This window comes from Tachyglossus aculeatus, assembly GCF_015852505.1.
Source record: "Tachyglossus aculeatus isolate mTacAcu1 chromosome 12 unlocalized genomic scaffold, mTacAcu1.pri SUPER_6_unloc_1, whole genome shotgun sequence".
In the NCBI taxonomy this organism is placed as follows: Eukaryota; Metazoa; Chordata; class Mammalia; order Monotremata; family Tachyglossidae; genus Tachyglossus; species Tachyglossus aculeatus.
Window position 1 is genome coordinate 751705 of NW_024044828.1, and position 20930 is coordinate 772634.

General features: G+C 48.2%; 1 protein-coding gene across 2 annotated transcripts in view; it reads right to left on the minus strand.

Moving 5' to 3' along the window:
- TTBK2 (tau tubulin kinase 2) overlaps window positions 1-16493 on the minus strand; it is a 154759-nt gene extending 138266 nt beyond the window's left edge. For both annotated transcript variants that reach the window (XM_038741272.1, XM_038741273.1), the window contains exon 1: window positions 16453-16493. The gene's annotated coding sequence lies outside the window, so the exon portion shown is untranslated. The remainder of the gene's footprint in view (window positions 1-16452) is intronic.
- Between the last annotated feature and the right edge of the window lie 4437 nt (window positions 16494-20930).

The following is a 20930-nucleotide window of genomic DNA, read 5'->3' on the forward strand; positions in this document are numbered from 1 at the left end:
TATTGAGCGCTTACTGTGTGCAGAGCACTGTACTAAGCGCTTGGGAAGTGCAAGTCGGCAACATCTAGAGACGGTCCCTACCCGACAGCGGGCTCACAGTCTAGAAGGGGGAGACAGACGACAAAACGAAACATATTGACAAAATAAAATAAATAGAATAGATGCGGTTGGTGTACCTTCCCGAGAGCATCCTCGAGCCTCCTGAGACTGAGCAGCCAGAAAAGCACCAGGCCATAAAAGCACCGGGAAGGGGAAGCAATCTGGAGGAACGCCGTCACCGGTTCTCGAGAAAGACGGCTGATTCATCGGCTAATTGAGAGACCCAATACTGATTATGCCAAATTCACTCATTCAATCGTATTTATTCATTCAATCGCATTTATTGAGCACTTACTGTGTGCAGAGCACTGTACTAAGCCCTTGGGAAGTCCAAGTCGGCAACACATAGAGATGGTCCCTACCCAACAGTGGGCTCACAGTCTAGAAGCGGGAGACAGAGAACAAAACAAAACATATTAACAAAATAAAATAAATAGAATAAATATGTACAAATTAAATGAATAATAATAATAATAATGGTATTTGTTAAGTGCTTATTATGTGCAAAGCACTGTTCTAAGCACTGGGGGGGGTACAAGGTGATCAGGTTGTCCTCCGTGGGGCTCACCTTCTCCATCCCCATTTTCCAGATGAGGGAACTGAGGCCCAGAGAAGTGAAGTGACTGGCCCAAAGTCACACAGCTGACAATTGGCAGAGCTGGGATTTGAACCCATGACGTCTGACTCATTCATATAATCATATTTATTGAGCGCTTACTGTGTGCAGAGCACTGTACTAAGCGCTTGGGGGGTCCAAGTTGGCAATATCTAGAGACGGTCCCTACCCAAGGCACGGACAGAGTTTTCTCCCGTTGTTTAAACCAGGGATGGAGGCCAAACAGGCCAGAGGCTTTACTTTGGGGATTTCTGAGTAGACCCTTTTCCCAAATGAAAACCTGAAGGCCTGATCCCAAACACGTGGCAAGGAACCGTTTTACCTCTTCATCAATCCTTGGGTCTGCCGCTGTAAAATCTAAATTGGTGAGCCTCCTCTTGTTGCCTCTTTACACCGTATCTCTGATTAATAATAATAATAACAATGGCATTTATTAAGCGCTTACTATGTGCAAAGCACTGTCCTAAGCGCTGGGGAGGTTACGAGGCGATCGGGTTGTCCCACAGGGGGCTCCCAGTCTTCATCCCCATTTTACAGATGAGGGAACTGAGGCCCAGAGGAGTGAAGCAACTTGCCCAAAGTCACACAGCTGACATTTGGCAGAATCGGGATTAAAACAGTATCAGTGAGCCCCACGTGGGACAACGTGATCACCATCAGTGGAAAGAGCCCAGGCTTTGGAGTCAGAGGTCATGGGTTCAAATTCCGGCTCCGCCAATTGTCAGCTGTGTGACTTTGGGCAAGTCACTTAACTTTTCTGTGCCTCAGTTACCTCATCTGTAAAATGGGGATTAAGACTGTAAGCCCCCTGTGGGACAACCTCATGTCCTTGTAACCTCCCCAGCGCTTAGAACAGTGCTTTGCACATAGTAAGTGCTTAATAAATGCTATTATTATTATCATTATTATTATTATTATTATTATCAGTTGGCCAACGTGCTTACCCGGAGCTTCGCAGCTATCCGAAAGATTTAAACGGTTTTCTCCTGAACCTTGGACAGACTCTTATTCTTTCCGAATAGCCGAGAAGCAGCTTGGCTCAGTGGAAAGAGCCCAGGCTTTGGAGTCAGAGGTCATGGGTTCCAATCCCGACTCCGCCACATGTCTGCTGTGTGACCTTGGGCAAGTCACTTAACTTCTCTGAGCCTCAGTTACCTCATCTGTAAAATGGGGATTAAGACTGTGAGCCCCACGTGGGACAGCTTGATCACCTTGTATCCCCACCAGCGCTTAGAACAGTGCTCTGCACATAGAAAGCGCCTAACAAATGCCATCATCATTATTATTATTATTATCCTCTGCTTGGCGGGGATTTTTACGCTACTCCAGGGATAGGCCTTCCCTGACTAACTTCACATTTCCGTACCGGATCTACCCTCCCATCCACAATGCACTCGCGTCAGGAGTCGTGGGAGTGTCGACAGTCATTATTAAGGGATTGTTCCGTGTACAGCACAGAAGTCGGTGCCGAGGGAAAATACCCAAGCGACACTAGGAAGGCTTCCAATCTGACAGCGTATGTCAGGAGGGGGACTCGAGGCAGAAGCATCACAGAAGACCAAAACACGGTCCAACGCCCGAAATCAAAACAGAATCCGTTGGCTCGTGGTTCAGATGAACAAAGCACACCCGGCGCCACAACCCCCAGTACAGCACTCCAATACTCACCCCACTCCCAGGCTCGGAACACTTCTCTTGCCAACTTGGACTTCCCAAGCGCTTAGTACAGTGCTCTGCACACAGTAAGCGCTCAATAAATACGATTGAATGAATGAATGAATATTCTTACACTCTGCCGTTTCCCGTAACCTCACCATTATCCTCCACTCACCTCCCTCATTCGATCTGTCACGAAATCCCGGCGATTCTACCTACACAACACCTCTAAAAATCCACCCTTTCCTCTCCATCCGAACTCCTTTGCACACAGTAGGCGCTCAATGAATCCGACTGATTGATTGTTAGCAGACCGAACCAAGAACTTATTTACCCGCCCTGATACTGCGACAGTCTCCTCCCTGATCTCCCTGCCTTCTCTCTCTTTCCTGTCTTCACTCTGCGGACCGGATCATTTTTCCAAAAACAGTTCAGTCCTCATCTCGCCACTCCTCAAAGAGTCCCCAATGGGTTCCCATCCAACTCCATATTCAACAGAAATTCCTTACCACTAGCTTTAAAATACTCAATCAACTCTCTACCGTTTTTGATCTCTCATCAATCACATTTATTGAGCACTTTCTGTGTACAGGGTACTGTAGTGAGCGCTTGGGAGAATGCAGTACTACAGAGTTGGCAGTCACGTTCCCTGCCCACAACGAGCTGCAAATCTTTCGTTTCCCTAATGCCAACCAACTCTCTGTACCTCCATCTCATCTTTTCTGTCACTTACCCCTTGTCCATTTCCTCCCTCAGGCCCAGAACCCCCTGCCCCATCATGCCCCACAGTGCTTAGTGCAGTGCTTGGCACATAATAATAATGATAGCATTTGTTAAGCGCTTACTATGTGCAAAGCACTGTTCTAATAATAATAATAATAGCATTTGTTAAGCACTTACTATGTGCAAAGCACTGTTCTAAGCGCTGGGGAGGAAACAAGGTGATCAGGTTGTCCCACGTGGGGCTCACAGTCTTCATCCCCATTTTTCAGATGAGGTGACTGAGGCCCAGAGAATAATAATAATAATGATGATGATGGCATTTATTAAGCGCTTACTATGTGCAAAGCACCGTTCAAAGTGCTGGGGAGGTTACAAGGTGATCAGGTTGTCCCACGTGGGGCTCACAGTCTTCATCCCCATTTTCCAGATGAGGTGACTGAGGCCCAGAGAAGTGAAGTGCCTTGCCCCAAGTCACATGGCTGACAAGCGGTGGAGCTGGAATTCGAACCCGTGACCTCTGCCTCCCAAGCCCATGATCTTTCCACCGAGCCACGCTGCTTCACCATATTAAGCGCTTAATAAATTCCACAATTGTATTAGTTTTGCAGAAGTTCTGGGATGAATCTCATTTGGACTTCTATTGGAAAAGCAGCCCTCGAAACTGCATTCACAATCCAATCACATTTTTAATAATAATAATAATGATGGCATTTATTAAGAGCTTACTATGTGCAGAGCACCGTTCTAAGCGCTGGGGAGGTTACAAGGTGATCAGGTTGTTCCACGTGGGGCTCACAGTCTTCATCCCCATTTTCCAGATGAGGTGACTGAGGCCCAGAGAAGTGAAGTGCCTTGCCCCAAGTCACACGGCTGACAAGCGGTGGAGCCGGGATTCGAACCCATGATCTTTCCACTGAGCCACGCTGCTTCACCCTATAAAGCAAGTACAAGTACCAACTTGTATTTCCCAAGCGCTTAGTACAGTGCTCTGCACACAGTAAGCGCTCAATAAATACGACTGAATGAATGAATGAAGCGCTTAATAAATTACACAATTGTATTAGTTTTGCAGAAGTTCTGGGATGAATCTCATTTAGACATCTATTGGAAAAGCAGCTCTCGAAACTGCATTTACAATCCAATCACATTTTTAAGGAACGGGAGCCCATGGGATCCTGGCATATGCCTCAACTGGATTATTTATTCCTCTTCATGTCAAGCAGAAACTTCTGACTACTGACTTTAAAGCATTCAGTCGGCTTTCTTCCTCCTACTCATCGACTCTTCTAGTAATAATAATAATAATGATGGTATTTGTTAAGCGCTTACTATGTGCCAAGCACTGTTCTAAGCACTGGGGAGGCTACAAGGTGATCAGGTTGTCCCACGTGGGGTCCCCATTTTCCAGATGAGGGAACCGAGGCCCAGAGAAGCGAAGTGACTTGCCCAAAGTCACACAGCTGACAATGGGCAGAGCCGGGATTTAAACCCACGACCTCTGACTCCAAAGCCTGGGCTCTTTCCGCGGAGCCACGCTGCTTCTCTGGAATCTAGTAGATTCCAGGACTCTGGAATCTAGTAGATTCCAGCGCTCTGGAATCTAGTAGATTCCAGCACTCTGGAATCTAGTAGATTCCAGCACTCTGGAATCTAGTAGATTCCAGCTTGCGATAATAATAATAACGGCATTGGTTAAGCGCTTACTATGTGCAATCTTGATTCCCCTCAAACTAACCTCCTCAGAGGGACTTCTTTTCCTTTCTGCCACTTCCAGCTTCTGGCTCGGCCTCCTCCCCTTCCAAAGCCCGATTAATTTCTGTTCTCCCCCATCTATACGCCAACAGCGATCAATTTAGCACTTCTCTGTCGTGGTGCTTCCATGTCGTGAGGGAACTGAGGCACGGGAGCGACGTGACTTGCCCGTGGTCACGCAGCAGACACGGGGCAGAGCCGGGATTAGAACCCAGGTCCTTCTGATTCCTAGGCCCGGGCTCTATCCCCTAAGCCAGGCCGCTTCTGCTAAACACTTGGGAAAGTACGCTACAACACAGTTTTAAGGTACATTCCCTGCCCACAATGAGTCTAGAGGGGGAGACGGACACCAATATAAATAATTCCTAATATCAGAGAGGCAGCGTGGCTCAGTGGAAAAGAGCACGGACTTTGGAGTCGGAGGTCATGGGTTCAAATCCCGGCTCTGCCAATTGTCAGCTGGGTGACTTTGGGCAAGTCACTTCGCTATGCCTCGGTTCCCTCATCTGTAAAATGGGGATTAAGACTGGGAGCCCCCCGCGGGCCAACCTGATCACCTTGTAACCTCCCCAGGGCTTAGAACAGGGCTGTGGACATAGTAAGCGCTTAATAAAATGCCATTATCATTAATAAATAAATAGAATCCTTCCCTGGCTTATAGGAAGAAAGTTCCTCAATTACCAAAGACACTTCCTCTTCGCTCCAAAAAAAAGAATTCATAAGGAAAAAAATCACTGGCAAAAACCCAAATTTTGGGTTTAGGTAAATTATGACCCCAAGCGAGCACGGGCTATATGTCCTAATATAGCCTATAGTCTGTATAATCCACAGACTATAGGCCTTTTAAATAAACAAATTAATTCATGAAGTCTTTATTTATATTAAGCATTTAACCAAAAAGTCTTAAACAGCTCAACTGGGGGGAAAAAAGCACTTGCCTTAAGAGCAAAGAAAACAGTTTTAACCAACATCATCCCCATTTGTTTATTCACTGCTAACGATACACTAGACACATTACGACAGTCCACACTGGAAATTCTGCCAATTTTATCAACTACATTCATTCATTCAATCATATTTATTGAGCGCTTACTGTGTGCAGAGCACTGTACTAAGCGCTTGGGAAGTCCAAGTCGGCAACATAGAGACGGTCCCTACCCGACAATGGGCTCTAGAAGGGGGAGACGGACGACAAAACAAAACATGTAGACAGGTGTCAAAATCGTCAGAACAAACGGAAATTAAAGCTAGATGCACAAGTTCCAGACATATTTTGATGCCTCTGAAAACACTAATTCAGAGGGCTAAACGTTAAAAGGTCTATTAAAGAACATATTCCCGAAAAGCCCCGTCAGACGGAAGGAGCCGTTTCATCCCCATCTGGCGTGCGGCTTTCTAAGATTAGAAAAGGAGGTTTCCCGGGGGGAGACAGAGACGGCGAGGAAGGACAGGAGTTGGTCTTTTTCTAAGAATTTCCAATACTTGACAGGAATTTTCACGGAATGGGGGAATATAACCAGATCAACGATTAGATGGCTCCAACTGCTGAATATCACCAAGTCCTCTAGATTGCGAGCTCGTTGTGGGCAAGGAATTATAATAATGGTGGCATGTGTTAAGCGCTTACTATGTGCAAAGCACTGTTCTAAGAGCTGGGGGGATACAAGGGGATCAGGTGGTCCCACAGGGGGCTCACAGTCAATCCCCATTTTCCAGATGAGGTAACTGAGGAACAGAGAAGCGACTTGCCCAAAGTCACCCTGCTGACAACTGGCGGAGCCGGGATTCAAACCCATGACCTCTGGCTCCAAAGCCCATGCTCTTTCCGCTGAGCCACACTGCTTCACTTTGTAACCTCTCCAGCGCTTAGAACGGTGCTTTGCGCATAGTAAGCGCTTAATAAATGCCATTATTATTATTATTATCACTAAAATCCACCCTTTCCGCTCCAAACTGCTACTCCGTTGATCCAAGCACTTACCGCATCCTGACTTAATCACGGCATCAGCCTCCTCGCTGACCTCCCTGCCTCCGGTCTCTCCCCTCTCTAGTCCTTACCTTACTCTCCTGCCCGGATGATTTTTTTCCTAAAAAAAAAACCCCAAAATTCAGTCCGCATCGCCCCACTTCTCAAGAACTCATCCATCTCCGCGTCAAACGGAAACCCCTTCCGTCGGCTTTAAAGCGTTCAGTCGGCTCACGCTACGCTTGGCTCCTCTGAAGCCCAACTATTCACTGTTCCGCGTTCTCGTCTCTCTCGCCACCGATCCCTCGCCCAAATCCTCCCCCGGCCTGGGACCGCGTCTCCTGCGCAAGGGACAGACCACCACTTTCCCCGCTTTTAAAGCCTTGTAAAGAATCACATCTCCTCCTAAAGTACTAAGCCCTCATTTCCCCTTCTCCTTCTCCTTTCTGCATTTTTTAAATGGTATTTGTTAGGCGCTTACTATGTGTCAGGTACTGTGAAAACCACTGGGGTAGATAAAAGGCAATCACGTTAGACACAGTCCCTGTCCCACATGGGACTCACAATCTTAATCCTCAGAGAAGCAGTGTGGCTCAGTGGAAATAATAATAATAATAATAATAATGGCATTTATTAAGCGCTATGTGCAAAGCACTGTACTAAGTGCTGGGGAGGTTACAAGGTCATCAGGTTGTCCCACGGGGGGGCTCAAAGTCTTCACCCCCATTTTCCAGATGAGGGAACCGAGGCCCAGAGAAGTGGAGTGATGGGCCCAAAGTCACACGGCTGACAATCGGTGGAGTCAGGATTTGAACCCAAGCCCGGGCTCTTTCCAGCAGAGAGAAAAGCAGCGGGGCTCAGTGGATAGAGCCCGGGCTTGGGAGTCAGAGGTCATTGATTCGAATTCCAGCTCCGCAGCTTGTCTGCTCACTGTTGGGTAGGGACCGTCTCTATATGCTGCCAACTTGTACTTCCCAAGCGCTTAGTCCAGTGCTCTGCACACCGTAAGCACTCAATAAATACGACTGAATGAACAAATGAATGAAAGTGTGACTTTGGGCAAGTCACTTCACTTCTCTGGGCCTCAGTTCCCTTGCCAACTTGTACTTCCCAAGCGCTTAGTACAGTGCTCTGCACACAGTAAGTGCTCAATAAATACGACTGAATGAATGAATGAAAATGGGGATGAAGACTGTGAGCCCCCCGTGGGACAACCCGATCAACTTGTAACCTCCCCAGTGCTTAGAACAGTGCTTGGCACATAGTAAGCACTTAATAAATGCCATTATTATTATTATTATTATTATTCTATCTAGGTTTTGGGTCTGTGCCATTTAAGCACTTGAAAACCCACCCTACCCTCAGCCCCACAGCAATCGTATTTATTGAGCACTTACTATATGCACAGCACTGTACTAAGCGCTTCACAGAGTACAATATAACAGAGTTGGTAGGCATGTTCCCTGGCCACAGCATTTATGTGCATAGCCGTAATTTATTTTAATGTCTGTTTTCCGTTCTAGGAAGTAAGATTCATTCATTCATTCAATCGTATTTACTGAGCGTTTACTGTGTGCAGAGCACTGTACTAGGCACTTGGGAAGTACAAGTTGGCAACATATGGAGATGGTCCCTAGACAACGGGCTCACAGTCTAGAAGATCTCTGTGGGCAGAGAACATATCTACCAACTCTGCTGTATTATACTCCCCCGAGACGTTAAAAAAAGACCTTTTTCAGTCAGCCAGTCAATGGTGTTTATTGAGCGCTTATTAGTGTTTATTTACTATTCTATTTATTTCGTTAATGATGTGCATGTAGCTATAATTCTAGTCGGTATAGTAACAGAGAAGCCATGTGGCTCAGTGGAAAGAGCCCGGGCTTTGGAGTCCGGGGTCAAGGGTTCGAATCCTGGCTCCGCCAACTGTCAGCTGGGTGACTTTGGGCAAGTCGCTTCACTTCTCTACTACTGCATCAGCCTTCTCTCTGATCTCCCATCCTCGTGTCTCTCCCCACTTCAATCCATACTTCATGCTGCTGCCCGGATTGTTTTGGTCCAGAAACGCTCTGGGCATGTTACTCCCCTCCTCAAAAATCACCCGTGGCTACCAATCAATCTGTGCATCAGGCAAGAAACTCCTCACCCTGGGCTTCAGGGCTGTCCATCCATCCCCTCGCCCCCTCCTACCTCCCCTCCCTTCTCTCCTTCTCCAGCCCAGCCCGCACCCTCCGCTCCTCCGCCGCTAATCTCCTCACCGTTAGGCCTCGTTCTCGCCTGTCCCGCCATCAACCCCCGGCCCACGTCATCCCCCGGGCCTTGAATGCCCTCCCTCGGCCCATCCGCCAAGCTAGCTCTCTTCCTCCCTTCAAGGCCCTGCTGAGAGTTCACCTCCTCCAGGATGCCTTCCCAGACTGAGCCCCTTCCTTCCTCTCCCCCTCGTCCCCCTCTCCATCCCCTCGCCTTACCTCCTTCCCTTCCCCACAGCACCTGTATATATGTATATGTTTGTACATATTTATTACTCTATTTATTTATTTATTTTCTTTGTGCATATCTATTCTATTTATTTTATTAGTATGTTTGGTTTCGTTCTCTGTCTCCCCCTTTTAGACTGTGAGCCCACTGTTGGGTAGGGACCGTCTCTATATGTTGCCAACTTGCACTTCCCAAGCACTTAGTACAGTGCTCTGCACACAGTAAGTGCTCAATAAATACGATTGATTGATTGATTCTCTATGCCTCAGTCCCCTCATCTGTAAAATGGGGATGAAGACTGTGAGCCCCCCGGGGCCAACCTGATCTCCCTGTAACCTCCCCAGTGCTAAGAACAGTGCTTTGTACACAGTAAGAGCTTAATAAGTGTTGCCAATTTGTACTTCCCAAGCGCTTAGTACAGTGCTCTGCACATAGTAAGCGCTCAATAAATACGATTGATGATGATAAGTGCCGTCATATAATTCTATTTGTTCTGACGGTTTTGACACCTGTCAACGTGCTTTGTTTCGTTGTCTGTCTCCCCCACCTCTAGACCGTGAGCCCGTTGTCAGGTAGGGACCGTCTCTTTGTGTTGCCGACTTGTACTTCCCAAGCGCACAGTACAGTGCTCTGCACACAGTAGGCGCTCAATAAATACGACTGAATGAATGAATGAGTCCTTACCATGTGCAGAGCCCTATACTATTTTGTGGGCTACAGTAAAACGACACGACAGACACACTTCCCGCCCACAACGAGTTTATGGTCTAGATGGAAAGAAAGGCATGAATATAAATAAATTAGAGATATGTACCTAAGTGCCGTGGGGCTGGGAGAGGGGATGATTAAAGGAAGCGAGTCAGGGAGACGCAAAACGAAAAGAGGGCTGCGTCAGGGAAGGCCTCTTGGAGGAGAGAGGCCGTCGAGAAGGCTTTGAAGGCGGCAGATATGAGGAGGGAGAGCATTCCAGGCCAGAGGCGGGATGTGAGCCCACTATTGGGTAGGGACTGTCTCTATATGTTGCCAATTTGTACTTCCCAAGCACTTAGTACAGTGCTCTGCACATAGTAAGCGCTCAATAAATACGATTGATGATGATGATGTGGGCAAGCGAGGCGAGGCGGAGTTACAGTGAGGAGGTTGGCGTTACGCGAGCGAAGTCCGCGGCCTGGGTTGGAGCAGGGAAGCAGCAAGGCAAGGTTGGAGGGGGCAAGGTGATAGAGTGATTGATAGCCAGTGGGGAGGAGTTTCGGTTTGATGCAGAGGTGGACAGGCAACTACCTGAGGTTCTGGAATGGGAAAACACGGACCGAACGTTTCTGTAGAAATGGGATCCGAGCAGCGGAATTCATTCATTCAATCGTATTTATTGAGCGCTGACTGGGTGCAGAGCGCTTGGGAAGTCCAAGTTGGCAACATCTAGAGACGGTCCCTACCCAACAGCGGGCTCACAGTCTAGAAGGGGGAGACAGACAACAAAACATATTAACAAAAAATAAATAGGATACGTACAAGGAAAACAGAGTAATAAAAATGTACAAACAGGTCCTGAATGAAGTACGGACCGGAATGGGGAGAGACAGGAGGCGGGGAGGGCGGCCAGGAAGCCGATACGGTAATCGAGGCGGGACAGGAACAGCAGCGGGATTACGATGGGAGCAGTTCGGATGAGGAGAAAAGGGTGGATTTTAGTGATTCTGTGGAGGGTGAACTGACAGGATTTAGTGATGGATTGAATGTGTGGGTTAAATGAAAGAGAGGAGTCAAAGATAACACCAAGATGACAGGCTGGTGAGACAGGAAGGATGTTGGTACCATCTACGGAGATGGGAAAGTCAGGGGAAGACGGGGTTTGGGTGGGAAGATCGGAAGTTCTGCTTTAGATACTTTCATTCATTCGATCGCATTTATTGAGAGCTTACTGGGTGCACAGCACTGTACTACTACTACTACTACTAATAATGATGACATTTGTTACGCGCTCACTATGTACAAAGCACTGTTCTAAGCGCTGGGGAGGGTACAAGGTAATCAGGTTGTCCCATATAGGGCTCACGGTCTTCATCCCCATTTGACAGATGAGGGAACTGAGGCACAGAGAAGCAAAGTGACTTGCCCAAGGTCACACAGCTGACAATTGGCGGAGCAGGGATTTGAACCCATGACCGGGCTCTTTCCATTGAGCCACGCTGCTTCTCAAAATAGGAGGAAAACCCGGGCACTAAGTGGAAAGTACAATTCAGCGATACAGAGAGACAATCCCTGCCCTCACCGGGCTTACTTATTTTATTTTGTTGGTATGTTTGGTTCTGTTCTCTGTCTCCCCCTTTTAGACTGTGAGCCCACTGTTGGGTAGGGACTGTCTCTATGTGATGCCAATTTGTACTTCCCAAGCGCTTAGTACAGTGCTCTGCACATAGTAAGCGCTCAATAAATACGATTGATTGATTGATTGATTGATTACAGTCTAGAAGGGGGGAGACAGACATGAAAACAAGGAAACGGGCATCAATAGAAATAACCAGAATAATAGACGTTTAAGTTTGAGGGGATGTTAGGCTTGAAGGCAGGAGGAAACGCGAGACTGAAGAGAGGGAGAGAGATCAGGGCTGGAGATGGAGATTTGGGGGTCATCCGCACAGCAGTTGAAGCCATGGAGCGAACGAGTTCTCCAAAGATGTCGGTGAAGATGGAGAATAGAAGGGGGGCGGAGAGGAGGAGCTCGCGAAGGAGACGGAATGAGCCGCCAGAGAAATAACCAGGAGCGGACGGTGTCGGGGAAGCGTGGATAAAATCGGATGATGTTTCCAGGAGAAGGGGGCGGTCCACAGTGTCAAAGGAGAGGTCGAGGAGGGTGAGGATGGAGTAGAGGCCGCAGGATTTGGCAAGGAGGGCATTTCCGACCACGGTTTCTCAGGAACGAAGGGGACGGAGGCCGGATCGAAGGGGGTCAGGGAGAGGAGCGTGGCGGAGAAACTTGAAAGAGTGGGGGTACACAACTCGCTCAGGATGTTTGGACAGGAACGATCCGAGGGAGATGGGTCGATAACTGGAGGAAGCTGTGGGGTCCAGGGTTGTTTTTTTCAGGATGGGGCGACACGGCCATGTTGACGCACAATAAGCACTCAAATATTTATTTGGAAGCGAGTCCCCCTTGCTTCCAATTCTCCCTCCTTCCATGCCCCACTTCTCCAGCAAATATAAATTTTACAGCAGTGAAAAAACAAATGAAATACCACATCGCTATTCTGCTATTTCCAGGGCACTTCATATTACGAGAACTGGGAAGGGCTTAGGAGAAACCGATTACTTCCCTAAACTACACCTAGCTAATATCTCACAGCATTTATTCCAAATATTATATTTAGGGCTATTTGAGAACCTTTACGTTAAAATCAATCAATGGTATTGACAGAGCGCTTCCCATGTGCGGAGCATTGTACAATGCACTTGGGAGAGTACAATATAAGGATAAGTTCCACGGCCCACAACGAGCTTTCAGTTTAGAGGACTCTCGTGTGTTTCAATTAAATGAGGAGGAGAGTCTCCACTGTCCTATATTTTCAATTTCTGCGCAAGGGCCAAAGGAAAGGGGAGTATTTATAACTGGCTTCATCCACCCATTGTAGACTCTTAAGCCTTAAATTGGCCTGGAATGCAGTGAGATTCAAACACTTCGGTTGGTATATGGCTTTTCCATTTCATTTCAACATTTCTGGATTTAAAACACGGTTCAAGCTCAGGAACTCCATCGTCACTATTAATGTTCTGCGTAACGAAGAAGCATTCGGTCCACAGTACTAAATGTTCCCCAAACACTTAAGCCCCGTATCATTTTTTTCCCTTACTGCCCAACTCCCCTGATAAAAATAATAATGATGGCATTTGTTAAGCGCTTACTATGTGCTTTTCTCTACTGCTTTTAACCAAAACGGTGCTCATCTCCCTTGGAGGCTGGCTAAGCTCACCGTGTGCAGGTACAAATTCATACATTTAATCGTATTTACTGAGCGCTTACTGTGTGCAGAGCCCTGTACTAAGCGCTTGGGAAGTCCAAGTCGGCAACATAGAGAGACGGTCCCTACCCGACAACGGGCTCCCAGTCTAGAAGGGGGAGACGGACGGCAAAAACCAAACACGGAGACAGGTGTCAAAATCATCAGAACAAATAGAATTAAAGCTAGATGCACAGTATTCACAAAATAAATAGTAAATATGTACAAGTAATAAATAGAGTAATAAATCTGTACGAATATATACACGGATGCAGTGGGGATGGGGAGGAGGAGAGGAAAATGCAACTACTGTTCATGGCTTGGGGCCAAATCTGCAACGTGCCATTTCGAGCCTCTGTAATAATAATAATAATAATAATAATAATAACAATAATGGCATTTGTTAAGCGCTTACTATGTGCCAAGCACTGTTGTAAGTGCTGACACGGGCACATTCAGCTGGAAGGGGGGAAAGCACACATAAACACCAGGCGAGTGGGAAAAACCGAAGCATTCGTCCTGCAAATCCTGCATCTCTCTCCCGAGCACGCCTGGATGCCATGCTGCAGAAGAACGGAAGCCAATTCCCCATCCTCACAGCCAACTCCCGAAGTCTGGTGGCCGGCGCTTAGTACAGTGCTCTGCGCACAGGGAGCGCTCAGTAGATCCGATTGAATGAATGAAAGGGACGCCGGGGACATGCCACCAGAAACTCCAGGGGAGCAGCAGCGTTGGAGTTAATGGACGGAGCCCGGGCTTGGGAATCAGAAGGTCATGGGTTCTAATCCCGGCTCCGCCACTCGTCTGCTGTGTGACCTCGGGCGAGTCACTTCTCTGTGCCTCGCTGACCTCGTCTGGAAAACGGGGATGAAAGCGCGAGCCCCGCGCGGGACAGGGACTGTGTCCAACCCGGTCTGCTTGTAGCTACCCCAGCGCTTAGTACAGTCACTTGTTCGTTCAATCGTATTTATTGAGCGCTTACTGTGTGCAGAGCACTGGACTAAGCGCCTTGGAGAGGACAATTCGGCCATAGAGAGACACAGCCCCTGCCCAACAACGGGCTCCCGGTTTAGAAGGGGGGGATAGACAACAAATCCAAACAAGTAGGCAGCGGTCAGTACCACCAAAATAAATAGAATAAATAGAATTGTAGATATATACACACGTACCGATATTTGGTCATTCAATCATATTTATGGAGCGTTTACTGTGTGCAGAGCACTGTACTAAGCGCTTTGTGGCTCAGTGGATAGAGCCCGGGCTTTGGAGTCGGTGGTGATGGGTTCAAATCCCGGCTCCGCCACTTGTCAGCTGTGTGACTTTGGGCAAGTCACTTCACTTCTCTGGGCCTCAGTTCCTTCATCTGTAAAGTGGGGATGAAGACTGTGAGCCCCCCGTGGGACAACCTGATTGCCCCAGTGCTTAGAACAGTGCTTTGCACATAGTAAGTGCTTAATAAATGCCATCATTATTATATGTATAGATATATACATAAATACGCCCCCATCATTCATTCAATTGTATTGACTGAGCGCCTACTGTGTGTGAGCACTGTACTAAATGCTTGGATATATTTATATTTCTACATATCTAGATATAGATACGCCCCCATATAGATATATAGACAGATATACAGATATATAGAGATAAATGTGCCCCCATCATTCATTCAATTGACCTGAGAGCGCTTACTGTGTGCAGAGCACTGAACTAAGCACTTGGATAGATATGTATAGATACAGATACATAGATAGATATGCCCCCGTCATTCAATCATTCAATTGTACTGATTGAGCGCCTGTGTGCAGAGCACTGTACTAAGCGCTTGGATATGTATAGAGAGATGCGTCCCCATCCTTCATTCATTCATTCAATCGACCTGACAGCACTTACTGTGTGCAGAGCACTATACTAAGCGCTTGGATAGATTCAAGCGCTTAGTACAGTGCTCTGCACACAGTAAGTGCTCAATAAATACGACTGAATATGTATAGATACATATAGATATGCCCCCGCCATTCATTTAATCGTATTGACTTAGCGTTTAGAGTGTGCAGAGCACTGTGCTAAGCGCTTGGATAGATATGTATAGATACAGATACATAGATATGCCCCTGTCACTCATTCATTCATTCAGTTGTATTGATTGAGCACCTACTGTGCTTGCATATATAGATACAGATGCATAGATAGATGTGCCCCTGTCATTCGTTCATTCATTTAATTGTACTGATTGAGCATTCAGAGTGTGCAGAGCACTGGACTAAGCACTTGGATATGTATAGATACAGACACATAGATATTGTCACTCATTCAATCGTACTGATTGAGCGCCTGTGTGTGGAGCACTGTACTTAGCGCTTGGATAAATAAATATATACCTATCTATATCCACACGCATACATATATACACATATATACTATATATATAATGTGTATGTGCATACATGCACACATATAGCATATGTGCATACATATGTACACACTATATGTGTACATACACACACACTATATAGTATATGTACACATATACATATACTCGCACTATATATAGTATATGTCTGCAGTATAGCATACTATAGTGTATACATATACTACAGTATATAGGACAGTATATATATAGTATATACTACATTCATTCATTCAGTCGTATTTCTTGAGCATAGTAAGCGCTCAATAAATACGACTGATTGATTGATTGAGCGCTATGTGCAGAGCACTGTACTTGGCGCTTGGGAAATACAAGCTGGCAACATATAGAGACGGTCCCTACCCAACATATGTGCATACATGTATATATATATATATATATATATATGCATAGTATACATATAGTATATGTGCACGTAAACATATATTCACACTATATATATATATATAGTATATATGTGCGATAGACACATGGATAGATGAGCCCCCGTCATTCACTTAATCGTATTGATTGAGCGTCTAGTGTGTGCAGAGCACTGGACTAAGCGCTCGGAAAAATCAACGTCTAGATTCAACGTCTAGATACACAGAGATAGAGACGCCGCCGTCACTCATTCATTCATTCATTCATTCATTCATTCATTCATTCACTCACTCACTCGTACTGACTGGGCGCTGCCAGCGCGCGGAGCCCCGGACTACGCGGTGGGGCGCGGGCGGCCCGCGGGTCCCCGTCCTACCTTGGCAGGGGGCGGCGAGGGGAAACTGAGGCCGGGGGCCCCGCCGCCGCAGCCGCCGCCGCCGCGGGCCGCAGCCTGCTCCCCTCAGGGCCGCGGGGACGCCGTGCCCGCGCCCGACGCGCCCGACGCGCCCGACGTGCCCGCGCCCGCCCCTACCCGCCTCCGATTGGCCGCCGCGCTCGGCGCCTCGGCCTCCCATTGGCCGCGCCTCCTGCCCCTCATCGGAAAGCCCGCCACGGGAGGGCGGGGAGGGGAGCGTCACAATGGAGGCGCGCGTGCGCGCAGGCATTCTGGGCCTTGGAGTCGGGGCGGCACTGGGGAAGCGCGCATGCGCCCTCTGGGCCTTGGCGTTCGGGCCGAGCGGCGTAGGGGAAGCGCGCCTGCGCGCAGGCATTCTGAGCCTTGTTGGGGCCCAGCGCCACAATAGAAGCGCGCATGCGCACCGGCATCCTGGGCCTTCAATCGGATTGACCGCTTACTGTAGGCGGAGCGCTGTGCTAAGCGCTTGGGAAGTACCAAGTTGGTAACATCTGGAGACGGTCCCTACCCGACAGCGGGCTCACAGTCTAGAAGGGGGGAGACAGACAACAAAACAAAACATATTAACAAAATAAAATAGAGTAATAAATACCCACAAACATATATAAATATATACATATATATATCCCTTCAAGGCCCTACTGAGAGCTCACCTCCTCCAGGAGGCCTTCCCAGACTGAGCCCCTTCCTTCCTCTCCCCCTCGTCCCCCTCTCCATCCCCCCCATCTTACCTCCTTCCCTTCCCCACAGCACCTGTCTATATGTATATATGTTTGTACATATTTATTACTCAATTCTACTTGTACATATCTATTCTATTTATTTTATTTTGTTAGTATGCTTGGTTTTGTTCTCTGTCTCCCCCTTTTAGACTGTGAGCCCACTGCTGGGTAGGGACTATCTCTATATGTTGCCAACTTGTACTTCCCAAGCGCTTAGTACAGTGCTCTGCGCACAGTAAGCACTCAATAAATACGATTGACGATATATACAGGTGCTGTGAGTTGTCTACACACGCTGCCTAGAATTCCTCAACAACAACTCTCTCCTCGACCCCCTCCAGTCTGGCTTCCGTCCCCTTCATTCCACGGAAACTGCGCTCTCAAAGGTCACCAATGACCTCCTGCTTGCCAAATCCAACGGCTCATACTCTGTCCTAATCCTCCTTGACCTCTCAGCTGCCTTTGACACTGTGGACCACCCCCTTCTCCTCAACACGTTATCTGACCTTGGCTTCACAGACTCCGTCCTCTCCTGGTTCTCCTCTTATCTCTCCGGTCGTTCTTTCTCAGTCTCTTTTGCAGGCTCCTCCTCCCCCTCCCATCCTCTTACTGTGGGGGTTCCCCAAGGTTCAGTGCTTGGTCCCCTTCTGTTCTCAGTCTACACTCACTCCCTTGGTGACCTCATTCGCTCCCACGGCTTCAACTATCATCTCTACGCTGATGACACCCAGATCTCCATCTCTGCCCCTGCTCTCTCCCCCTCCCTCCAGGCTCGCATCTCCTCCTGCCTTCAGGACATCTCCATCTGGATGTCCGCCCGCCACCTAAAGCTCAACATGTCGAAGACTGAGCTCCTTGTCTTCCCTCCCAAACCTTGTCCTCTCCCTGACTTTCCCATCTCTGTTGACGGCACTACCATCCTTCCCGTCTCACAAGCCCGCAACCTTGGTGTCATCCTCGACTCCGCTCTCTCATTCACCCCTCAAATCCAAGCCGTCACCAAAACCTTCCGGTCTCAGCTCCGCAACATTGCCAAGATCCGCCCTTTCCTCTCCATCCCAACCGCTACCCTGCTAATTCAAGCTCTCATCCTATCCCGTCTGGACTACTGCACTAGCCTTCTCTCTGATCTCCCATCCTCGTGTCTCTCTCCACTTCAATCCATACTTCATGCTGCTGCCCGGATTATCTTTGTCCAGAAACGCTCTGGACATATTACTCCCCTCCTCAAAAGCCTCCAATGGCTACCGATCAATCTGCACATCAGGCAGAAACTCCTCACCCTGGGCTTCAAGGCTGTCCATCCCCTCGCCCCCTCCTACCTCACCTCCCTTCTCTCCTTCTACTGCCCAGCCCGCACCCTCCGCTCCTCCACCACTAATCTCCTCACCGTACCTCGCTCTCGCCTGTCCCGCCATCGACCCCCGGCCCACGTCATCCCCCGGGCCTGGAATGCCCTCCCTCTGCCCATCCGCCAAGCTAGCTCTCTTCCTCCCTTCAAGGCCCTGCTGAGAGCTCACCTCCTCCAGGAGGCCTTCCCAGACTGAGCCCCTTCTTTCCTCTCCCCCTCGTCCACCTCTCCATCCCCCCGTCTTACCTCCTTCCCTTCCCCACAGCACCTGTATATATGTATATATGGTTGTACATATTTATTACTCTATTTATTTATTTATTTATTTTACTTGTACATTTCTATCCTACTTATTTTATTTTGTTGGTATGTTTGGTTCTGTTCTCTGTCTCCCCCTTTTAGACTGTGAGCCCACTGTTGGGTAGGGACTGTCTCTATGTGATGCCAATTTGTACTTCCCAAGCGCTTAGTACAGTGCTCTGCACATAGTAAGTGCTCAATAAATACGATTGATTGATTGATTGATTGCTGTGGGGAGGGGAAGGAGGTAAGGCGGGGGGGATGGGGAGGGGGAGAGGAAGGAGGGGGCTCAGTCTGGGGTAATAATAATAATAACGATGATGGCATTTGTTAAGCGCTTACTATGTGCAGAGCACTGTTCTAAGCGGTGGGGGCGATACAAGGTGATCGACTTGTCCCACTTGGGGCTCACAGTCTTCATCCCTTTTTTATAGATGAGGGAACTGAGGCCCAGAGAAGTGAAGTGACTTGCTCAAGGTCAGGCAGCAGACATGTGCTGGAGCCGGGATTCGAACCCATGACCTCTGACTCCAAACCCCGGGCTCTTCCCAATGAGCCATGCTGCTTCTCTTGTAGTTGTGGCGGGGCCGCACATTCATTCATCCAATCGTATTTATTGAGCGCTTACTGTGTGCAGAGCACTGTACTAAGCGCTTGGGAAGTACAAGTTGGTCACATATAGAGACGGTCCCTTCCCAGCAGTGGGCTCACAGTCTAGCCGCACAATGGAAGCGCGCATGCGCACGGTGATCCTGGGCCTTGGGGCGGTGCAAGGGACGTGCGCATTGCGTACGGGCATTCTGGGCCTTGTAGTTGGGGCGGGGCGGCACAAGGGAGGCGCGCATGCGCACGGTGATCCTGGGCCTTGGGGCCGAGCCGCCCAACGGAGGCGCGCATGCGCACAGGAATTCTGGGCCTTGTAGTTCGGACGGCTGAGGCGTTTCTAATAATAATAATAATAAAAATAATAATGGCATCTGTTAAGCGCTTACTATGTGCACCGTTCTAAGCGCTGGGGAGGATACAAGGTGATCAGGTTGTCCCACAGGGGGGCTCACAGTCTTAACCCCCATTTTACAAATGAGGGAACTGAGACCCAGAGAAGTGAAGTGACATGTCCAAAGTCACACAGCTGACAATAATAATAATGATGGCACTTATTAAGCGCTTACTATGTGCAAAGCACTGTTCTAGGCGCTGGGGAGGATACAAGGTAATCAGGTTGTCCCACAGGGGGGCTCACAGTCTTAATCCCCATTTTACAGATGAGGTAACTGAGGCCAGGGAAGTGAAGTGACTCGTCAAAGTCACACAGCTGACAATAATAATAATGATGGCATTTATTAAGCGCTTACTATGTGCAAAGCGCTGTTCTAAGCCCTGGGGAGGATACAAGGTGATCAGGTTGTCCTACAGGGGCCTCACAGTCTTCATCCCCATTTTACAGATGAGGTAACTGAGGCCCAGAGAAGTGAAGTGACTTGCCCAAAGCCACACAGCCGACAATCAGTGGAGCCGGGATTTGAACCCATGACCTCTGACTCCAAAGCCCTGGCTCTTTCCACTGAGCCACGCTGCTTCTCTAATCTCTAGTTTCTAGACTGTGAACCTGTTGCCGGGTACGGACCGTCTCCATGTGTTGCCGATTTGTACTTCCCAAGCGCTTGTTACAGTGCTCTGCACCATGTAAGCGCTCAATAAATACGATCAAATGAATGCTTGAGAGCTTACTCTGTGCTAAGCGCTTGGGAGGATACAGTACAACAGAATTAGCAGATAGGTTCCCTCCCCGTAACAGGCTTACAGTCTAGAGGGGGGACAGATATCAATATGAATGATTTGGAAATTGTAGTTAAAAGAGATGTATACGAAGTGTCGTGGGGGTGGGAGCGGGGCAAATTGCGAATATCCAGAGATCACAGATCCAAGCGGATAGATGAGCAGAAGGGACAGCGAGCCAGGGAAAAGAAGGCTTAATCGGAGAAGGCCTCTTGGAGGAGATGTGTCCTCAATAATGCTTTGAAGGTGGAGAGGCGGTAAAGATAGTAATAATAATTATGGTATTT